This window comes from Ranitomeya imitator, chromosome 1 (genome assembly GCF_032444005.1).
Source record: "Ranitomeya imitator isolate aRanImi1 chromosome 1, aRanImi1.pri, whole genome shotgun sequence".
In the NCBI taxonomy this organism is placed as follows: Eukaryota; Metazoa; Chordata; class Amphibia; order Anura; family Dendrobatidae; genus Ranitomeya; species Ranitomeya imitator.
In genome coordinates this window covers 258,626,432-258,634,720 of record NC_091282.1, presented here as the reverse complement: position 1 = coordinate 258,634,720, position 8,289 = coordinate 258,626,432, and the positions used below count along the sequence as shown (strand labels likewise).

Below are 8,289 nucleotides of genomic sequence, written 5' to 3'. Positions count from 1 at the left end.
AAAAACAGACCAATTTTTATGAGTGGTGTTGGATATGCTTTTCATAAATTTTTTGGTCCATGTACTCATTTTTACCATCAAGTGGCATCAGTTTTTCTCTTGTAAAAAAAAAGAAGAAAATTCTAAGCTTCTCTTATTCATTAGCCTACGATCACACTTTCAGTATTCGGTCAGTAATTTATATCAGTAATTGACATAATTTCTAAGCCAAAACCAGGAGTGGGTGATAAATGCAGAAATGGTGCATATGTTTCTATTATACTTTTCCTCTAATTGTTCCACTCCTGGTTTTGGCTTACAAATACTGATGTAAAATACTGACCAAGTACTGCTAGTGTGACCGTGGCATAAAACGGTGAAGATGACATCTGAGCTCTGACCTTTTTTGTCACAGGCACATTGATCTGAATGTGTGAGTTTAATCTGTAACTTGGAAGAAAAGTGGACGTCTCAGATGTATTTGTAGATAAAACAGAGACATACAGTGCAGAAAAGTGGCACTCACCATCCATAATGTTTTTTCTTATTAAGCCATTAAAAGATACTTTGCTGTGGAGCTGGAGCCATAGACTTATAGCAATGCTTGTTACATCAGGAGTTGGCCATCCCACCAGCTCCTCAACCATGTAACTTTTAATGGTGGCTTAATAAAGGGATTTTATGAATGGTGAGTGCCACTTTTCTGTACATATGGACTATCAAAACTATAGTATTTAAGTAGCGCACTACTATATCCACAAGATATATGGCGACTTCTGGATTTTATTAATCTTTGGCCAAGCTTAAGCTTTTTTTTTTATCTCAGTAGCAAAACAGGGAAACGTGAAGACCCCCAACAGAAATTAAAAATATGGATAGATCACAATTGTGAAAAATAGAAGACTGGAGGAGGGTTTAGCTGCAATATTCCTAGAAAACCAATCAAAACTCATGAAGATTTATTCTACAGCACTTAGGAAAGTGAATCTTAATCCCCCGGTTGATACACGGGCCTTTGCACTTTCATAAATTTACCATACGATGATGAATCCCAGTGTCGTGTACATGTCACGCGCATTAGTGCCGCGGTTGGAAGGTCATGGCGATAACGTGACACCACCTTCCCATTTTCTGGGGATGGATCTCAGCAACGTCGGATAAATTCATTAAATCGACATCACCGCCCGAGGCCTTTCCTCAGACGCAGTAATAGATTGCTAGCTCTGTGGGGGCAGGGACTTTCATAGGACTGTATACTGCATTGCAGAGATCTCCTACAGCAAGTCAGTATATAAACTGGCACCTTACTACTTCAGCAGGGCAGCGCAAACTATGTACACCCAGCTATTCATCACATATTATTTATATAGCGCCAACATGTGCCGCAGCGCTGTACAAACACTCATGTCCCTTCCGGTTTACACAGTTAAAGGAAGGGTTCTATTGGAATATACACATGATACAATGTAGCAAAATGGAGAAATAAAACTGCCACATGAAACTAGTGAGCAGGAGAGGAGGGAGGCTGCCCCTTTAAGAAGAGCCCAGGGAGAAATGTGAAAGCTATTTGTTTGGTGTAAGCCTTGCTTGGAACCGTGCCATCAATCTCTTGCAGAATCACAGACACAGAAGGAGCCAAGCAAAGCATGATCACAAACTTGCTGCTCTGCAGAGCAAAGGGAAGCAGCAGCAGCTCCGGCCGGGAATCTGTGGATTTACCCTTGTGCCGCCGGAGGAAGGGGCTACTGCTGACACTGAGCTGTGGAGTGGCCGCAGGGCGTGTGGGGGAGAGGAGCCATTATGGATGCAGAGGTAAGGGGCTGATGATCAGTGTTATTACCCCGTGCATATGTGTTTACACGCCGGGGAGGGGGCTGCGTTAACCCCTTGTGAGGCTGGGCTGCAGTGGCTGTGCTCAGGCTACTTCATGGAGGGACAGCTGCTCTCATTCCTCTGCAGCATTGCCTCCTCCCCAGCTGCTGCATGGCCGGAGCTCGGCTCTGCTGCTTCTCCCCTCCCTGTGCCGGGAAAGTGGCTGCTGAGGAACTTCTCCCCCGAGTGGCCTAGAGGCAGCCATGGCCCGCTGCAGGCTGGAGGACATGGCACACAGCTGCCTGGAGAGTCTTGCATTGAGGCCTAGTCCTGTCTCCAGCCACAGGGCAAGTTCATGAGGAGAGGCGGCTGCTAGTTCCCTCAGCCATATAGTTCCCTCAGCCATATGCACAGGCTGGGAGGAATGCAGGCCAGCAGCCATGACTGGACATGGAGGAAGATGCAGCAGGCATGGGCAGACCTATGCAGCAGGCATGGGCAGACCTATGCAGCAGGCATGGGCAGACCTATGCAGCAGGCATGGGCAGACCTATGCAGCAGGCATGGGCAGACCTATGCAGCAGGCATGGGCAGACCTATGCAGCAGGCATGGGCAGACCTATGCAGCAGGCATGGGCAGACCTATGCAGCAGGCATGGGCAGACCTATGCAGCAGGCATGGGCAGCCCTGTGGACCAGTGCATCGCCTCAGGGTTGGGAATATGGCAGCCATAACCTGGAGATGTTCTTGGCCTGTAAACAAAACATTGCAGACTGCTCCTATGTCTGGTAGAGTTCTGGGCTTTCTGTTTTCCATGAATTCTTCTGTCTAGAATAGTGAAGCTGCCAATAAAGTGTTGGAGACATCAGCAGGACCCCAATATGAGACCCAACATAAATAACTGGGCACTCCATAGATTGTATTTAAAGGGACGGTGCAGAATATTCGCCTCAGCAACTTTAGTCGTCTTCGGTGTACACCTACAAAAGCGCATACTTTGCCCCGGGTTACGGTAACCCATTTATCAGCTCTGTGGAGACACAACCAGGCGCCAGTCATTGGCCTACCCATGTATTTCATTACCCTGGCCAGGCAGAGTGGCCTATTGGTTCCCCTGGCACTTTGGGGCTCATGCCCTGCCAGACCCCATCAGTGTCCCAATTTTGCAACAGAGACTGCCCAAGTAGCATGGGTTGCAGGCCCCCGTGATGATCTTATTGTCCGAAGACTTGTCCAATAAAATGGTGTGCCTCTGATGTCCCCATACTATACTGTATGTATCGTGGAAATGCCATCAAAAACATGGACGCACATGTGTTACACATTCACTGAGCAGATGTGTTGGAGAAATGAGTATTGTGTGTGGTGACGTGTGAGAAACGGGAAAAAATAGTGCAGCACAGTTAATCGTGTTGATCACAGCAGCCATCCAGGGCGCTCTTCAGTGGCTGCTTTTTATGAAGTGTTTTTAAGATGTTATTGAGATAATTAAAAAAAAAAAAAAAAAAAAAGTTGACAAAGTACTGAAGGATAGGATATACCTACACAATTCTGAGCTGTGATAAAACTGCCACAAAATGAAACCTGGAGAGACCATTTCATATTTTGCCTGGACTTAATGTATCCGCACGAAAGCAAAAAAGACTTGAAGCCCATTGACACTGGCAGCTGATTGGTCAGATACTAAGGGTAACGACTAGTGATGAGTGAATCTGGTCGGATAATGTGTTATATGCTTCGGCGTGCCTGAAAAATCTGTTCTAGTCCAGGAGGATGCATGTCTCATGGCTGTTCGACAGCCGCAACACATGCAGGGATTGCCTATCAAACAGGCAATCCCTGCGAAACGGGCACTCTGTATGTGTTGTGGCTGTAAAACAGTCGCGAGACGTGCAGCCATGGGGACTCGAGCACGCCGAAGACCCTTGGATAGCACCTGAGCATGCTCAGATAACACCTTATCCGACTACGTTCTTTCATCACTAGTGACGACCGAGTCTATCGACCAGTATGAATGGTCTGAACGATGTGTCCAAAATAGTTTGTCAGCGAAAAACAATTCTCATTCAACTTTCAAAAATGATGTACGGTAATATAAATGTAGGTTGTTCAGGAATGTGACCAACCAAAAGGCGTGTAAATTCAAGTCCTAAATACCGTAAATTAATCTGTGCGAGCACAGTATGCAATGTGGTGATCACTATTCAGCCATGTCACTCATGATGATCATCCTGTATTAACACTTGTCTGATATTGTTTGGCCATTGTGCGTTACGATCGCATTAAACTATTATCTGCTCGTGAAAAACGGTAATGTCGCTGTACTGTCCCTGCATAGGAATGGGTTCAATGTAAACTTGCGCCACGTATTGACAATTACGTTATAAGGTGTTTTTTAGACAAATATTTTTATTTTATACATTTTACCTTCATTCTGTCTTTACTTTTGTACAAATTAAAAATCTCTTCTGCCAGATGTGCTTCCCTAAATACTGTATGTATCGGCACATAAGGTAAATAAGCGTTTTCTGCCTTGGGTAGGGTTCTTGTCAAAGGGAACACAAGCCTGTACTTTGTAGGTTTCGTGGCTCTCATGGGATCCAGTCCTGTCTTGGAACAGAGCATTTGGCTTTCACAACAACTATGGATACAGTCGCGTGAATGACAGCTTACAAGGGTTGTCCCATGATGACAACTGCTTTCTCTAGAAGGAAATATGGACGTCATAGAGTGGGGGAAGGGCAGTGTACTGTTCACGACTCTTCTCTATTAGCTGCAGCAGAGAGAAAATCCTAAATGTTGCCTCTAGTGCATTCATCCTGTCCATGTCATAACTTGGCTACTGCTTCTGTGTCAGATAGCAGCTGATTGCCAGGGGCTTTCTGATGCTAAACTGGCAATCTGCTCATCAGACCCGAACTGTTTGTACGTTATTATTATTTATTGTTATAGCGCCATTTATTCCATGGCGCTGTACATGTAAGGAGGGGTATACATAATAAAAACAGGTACAATAATCTTAAACAATACAAGTCATAACTGGTACAGGAGGAGAGAGGACCCTGCCCGCGAGGGCTCACAATCTACAAGGGATGGGTGAGGGTAGAGCTGGTCGTGCAGCGGTTTGGTCATCTTACATCCTCTGTGAGTTACAGTAAGGCTAGGTTCACATGTTGTGTTTTCAGCTTTTTTTATGCTAAATTTCAGCTGCTTTTTACAGTACCAAAAATGTCTGAGATTTCAGAAATGTCACACACTTTTTTTTTTTTTTTAATTATTAAAACCGCTGTGCTCTGCTTTACGGCCGGCCGGCGCTGACACAGTGCAGGGAAGCAGAACGCCGGGGGACTGATACCGGAATGTAAGTATGTACTGTTTGTTTGTTTTTTAACTTTTACAATGGTAACCAGGGTAAACATCGGGTTACTAAGCGCGGCCCTGCGCTTAGTAACCCGATGTTTACCCTGGTTACAAGTGAAGACATCGCTGGATCGGCGTCACACACGCCGATTCTGCGGTTGATCCAGCGACGAAATAAGGTGCTGGCCTTCTAGCTCCGACCAGCGATGTCACAGCAGGATCCTGATCGCTGCTGCGTGTCAAACACAACGATATCGCTATCCAGGACGCTGCAACGTCACGGATCGCTATCGTTGTTAACTTGTTCAGTGTGAAGGTACCTTTAATCACCTAAACAGGATGAACATTTTTTTTTATTTATAAGCCCTTCTTTTCTTATGCTAATTAGGCCTTTTGACTAGGGTTGAGCGAAACGGGTCGGCCAGATTCAGAAGTCGTCGGGTTTCATGAAACCCGACCCCTGTGTGGGGTCGGCCATGAGGTCGGCGATCTTCTGAATCTGGAATCGGAATTCCGATACCGATTCCCGATATGTTTAAGATATTGGGAATCGGTATCGGAATTCAGATTTAAGTGCAAAATAAAGAATAAAAAAAAAAAATATTGCTATACTCACCCTCGGACGCGCCCTGGTTTTAACCGGGAGCCTTCCTTCCTAAGAATCAGCGCTTGAAGGACCTTTCGATGACGTCGCGGCTTGTGATTGGTCGCGTGAGCGGTCACATGGGCGTCACGCGACCTATTAGGAATATACTCACCCTCGGACGCGCCCTGGTTCTAACCCGCAGCCTTCCTTCCTAAGAATCAGCTCTTGAAGGACCTTTGGATGATGTCGCGGCTTGTGATTGGTCGCGTGACGCCCATGTGACCGCTCACGCGACCAATCACAAGCCGCGACGTCATCGAAAGGTCCTTCAAGCGCTGATTCTTAGGAAGGAAGGCTCCCGGTTACAACCAGGGCGCGTCCGAGGGTGAGTATAGCAATATTTTTTATTTTTATTCTTTATTTTACACAATAATATGGATCGCAGGGCCTGAAGGAGAGTTTCCTCTCCTTCAGACCCTGGGAACCATTAGAAACCCAATGCACTGCATTGGGTTTCGTGTTTCGGCCGACCCCGACCCCGACTTTTCTATAGGATCGGCCGATTTCACTCGACCCGACTTTTGAAAAAGTCGCGTTTCGTGAAATCCGACCCGATCCTATAAAAACAAAAGTCGCTCAACCCTACTTTTGACCATTTAAGGGGGACACCTGTGGGCATGATAACAACATGATTTGCAAGAGTCCGTGTCATCACCAGCTCTCTGCAAACCTTGCGCATGTGCGGCTTTCTTTAGGCACATCATTGTGCCTCTAAAGCTGGGTGTATGCTTCCCGCCTTCAGAGTCGCACTGTGCATGACTGGAAGTGCAGAAGAAGGTTCAAGTACGAGAGCTGGCGTTGATGTCGGCTCTTGCAAATCATAATATCAAGCCTAGCTGTTCCAGCGGGGTCTACATGGTCTCTCCAGGCAATCGTGTACCAGCGTGACATCACATGAAACCTGCGGTCAATCAGCGGTTGCTGTACTCTCCCCGTCTTTGGATGTATCTTGTGCATCCAAAGGAAGTGAGCACTGCTACTCTCCTTCTTCCTCCTGATGTAAGTGACTTGTCTGATGTGATGCTGGTACACGATCCCTGGGAGAGACAGTGCCAACACTGCTGGAACAGCGCCAGCAGTGAGTGTAAGGGTATGTGTCCACGTTCAGGATTACATCCGGATTAGCTGCGGATTCAACAGCCGGAGCGTTCAACCCGCAGCATCCAGATATTACAGCATAGTGGAGGGGATTTTATGAAATCCCATCTCCACTATGTGTGCGAACACGCATCCGGTGGCCCTACATTTACGGACATGCGGCACGTCTGTTTACCTTGCGGCGACGCTCCGTTGCCGCAAGGTAAATCACAGGGCCCTATGTATGAGGTGCGGGGATTCCGGATGTGTGCAATGAACATATCCGGAATCGTGCAGAAGGGGGCGGCGCGGGTTTTCCGCGCCGTCATTATGGACCGTGGACACGCACCCTAAGTGTAGTTGTTTTAACAGGGTGAAACATACAGATTCAGAAGTGCTTGTCCCTAGTAGTGGATATTCCCTCTAATGAAAAATGTATTTTAGGAACTGGAACAAGAAGCTGAGATGATTCAGAATGTTATTGTTCTTTAATTTTGAGATAATTTATGCCCTATATATTATTTTTTTTTGTTCTAAGTAGCTCTAAGTCAAAGGTTCACACATCCATTTGTCTGTCTTAGTCTTTTATGTTGTAGGAACGGACAAACCGATTTCATTCCCAAATAAACCCATTTGCTAACTGACACCAATAGAAGCAGAGGGGCCTCGGCGATTATTAGCTAGTCCTTCTGGTTTACGTTTGGTGTCCGTTTTCTAAAATGAAAGAGCACAGCATGCAGAACTTTTTCAATCTTCCTTTCTAAAATTGACACCAAGCAGATACTAGCCCCATTAATACATGGGCCCCTCTGATTCTGTTTGCGTCACTTACCATTTGGATGCATTTCAGCCATGAATTCGGCGTGTTCCTGAAATGGAATTTGGACAGAGCCTCGCACTGCACTTAAAATGAAAGCCTTTGTTTGCAGCCATGTTATTTTGCTTGGTTCAATATACAGATCATACACCTGATGACATGATCTAGCCTAATTCCTTATCTGCATGGCAAGCTTCTTAAAAAACGAATACAGGCACCTATTAGATGCTCCTAGGAACGTGTAGACAGTGGCTCAAGGTGGAATGCATTTCATTTTTTATTTTTTGGTTTGTTTCATAAAGAAGTAAAAAAGCAATATGTTTTAGTAGGAAAAGGTGGCAGTTAGTAAGCAAGGAGGATTGGTTTGTAGCATTTCCCCCCTCTATACTAAAGTATAACCGGAGTGAAAGCTTGCTCTTGCTGCCCTCCTCCTCCACCAGGAGTTAAAATTGCTTTTGATGCAGTCTATGTTCTGACACTGTCTTGATACTAATGCACTGTGACTTTTTATCTTCTTGAGTGGGCTTTTCCACTTTTTCAGCATATAGCCAGCACTATAAGTGCTTGAACTTCTATTTTCTCACTTCCCAGCATGCA

The 8,289-nt window shown here is 45.8% G+C and overlaps 1 protein-coding gene across 22 annotated transcripts in view; it reads left to right on the top strand.

The window, feature by feature from the left end:
* The first annotated feature begins 1,564 nt into the window (after positions 1–1,564).
* NCOR2 (nuclear receptor corepressor 2) overlaps positions 1,565–8,289 on the top strand; it is a 574,536-nt gene continuing 567,811 nt past the window's right edge. For all 22 annotated transcript variants that reach the window (XM_069756005.1, XM_069756000.1, XM_069756002.1 and 19 more), the window contains exon 1: positions 1,565–1,791. The gene's annotated coding sequence lies outside the window, so the exon portion shown is untranslated. The remainder of the gene's footprint in view (positions 1,792–8,289) is intronic.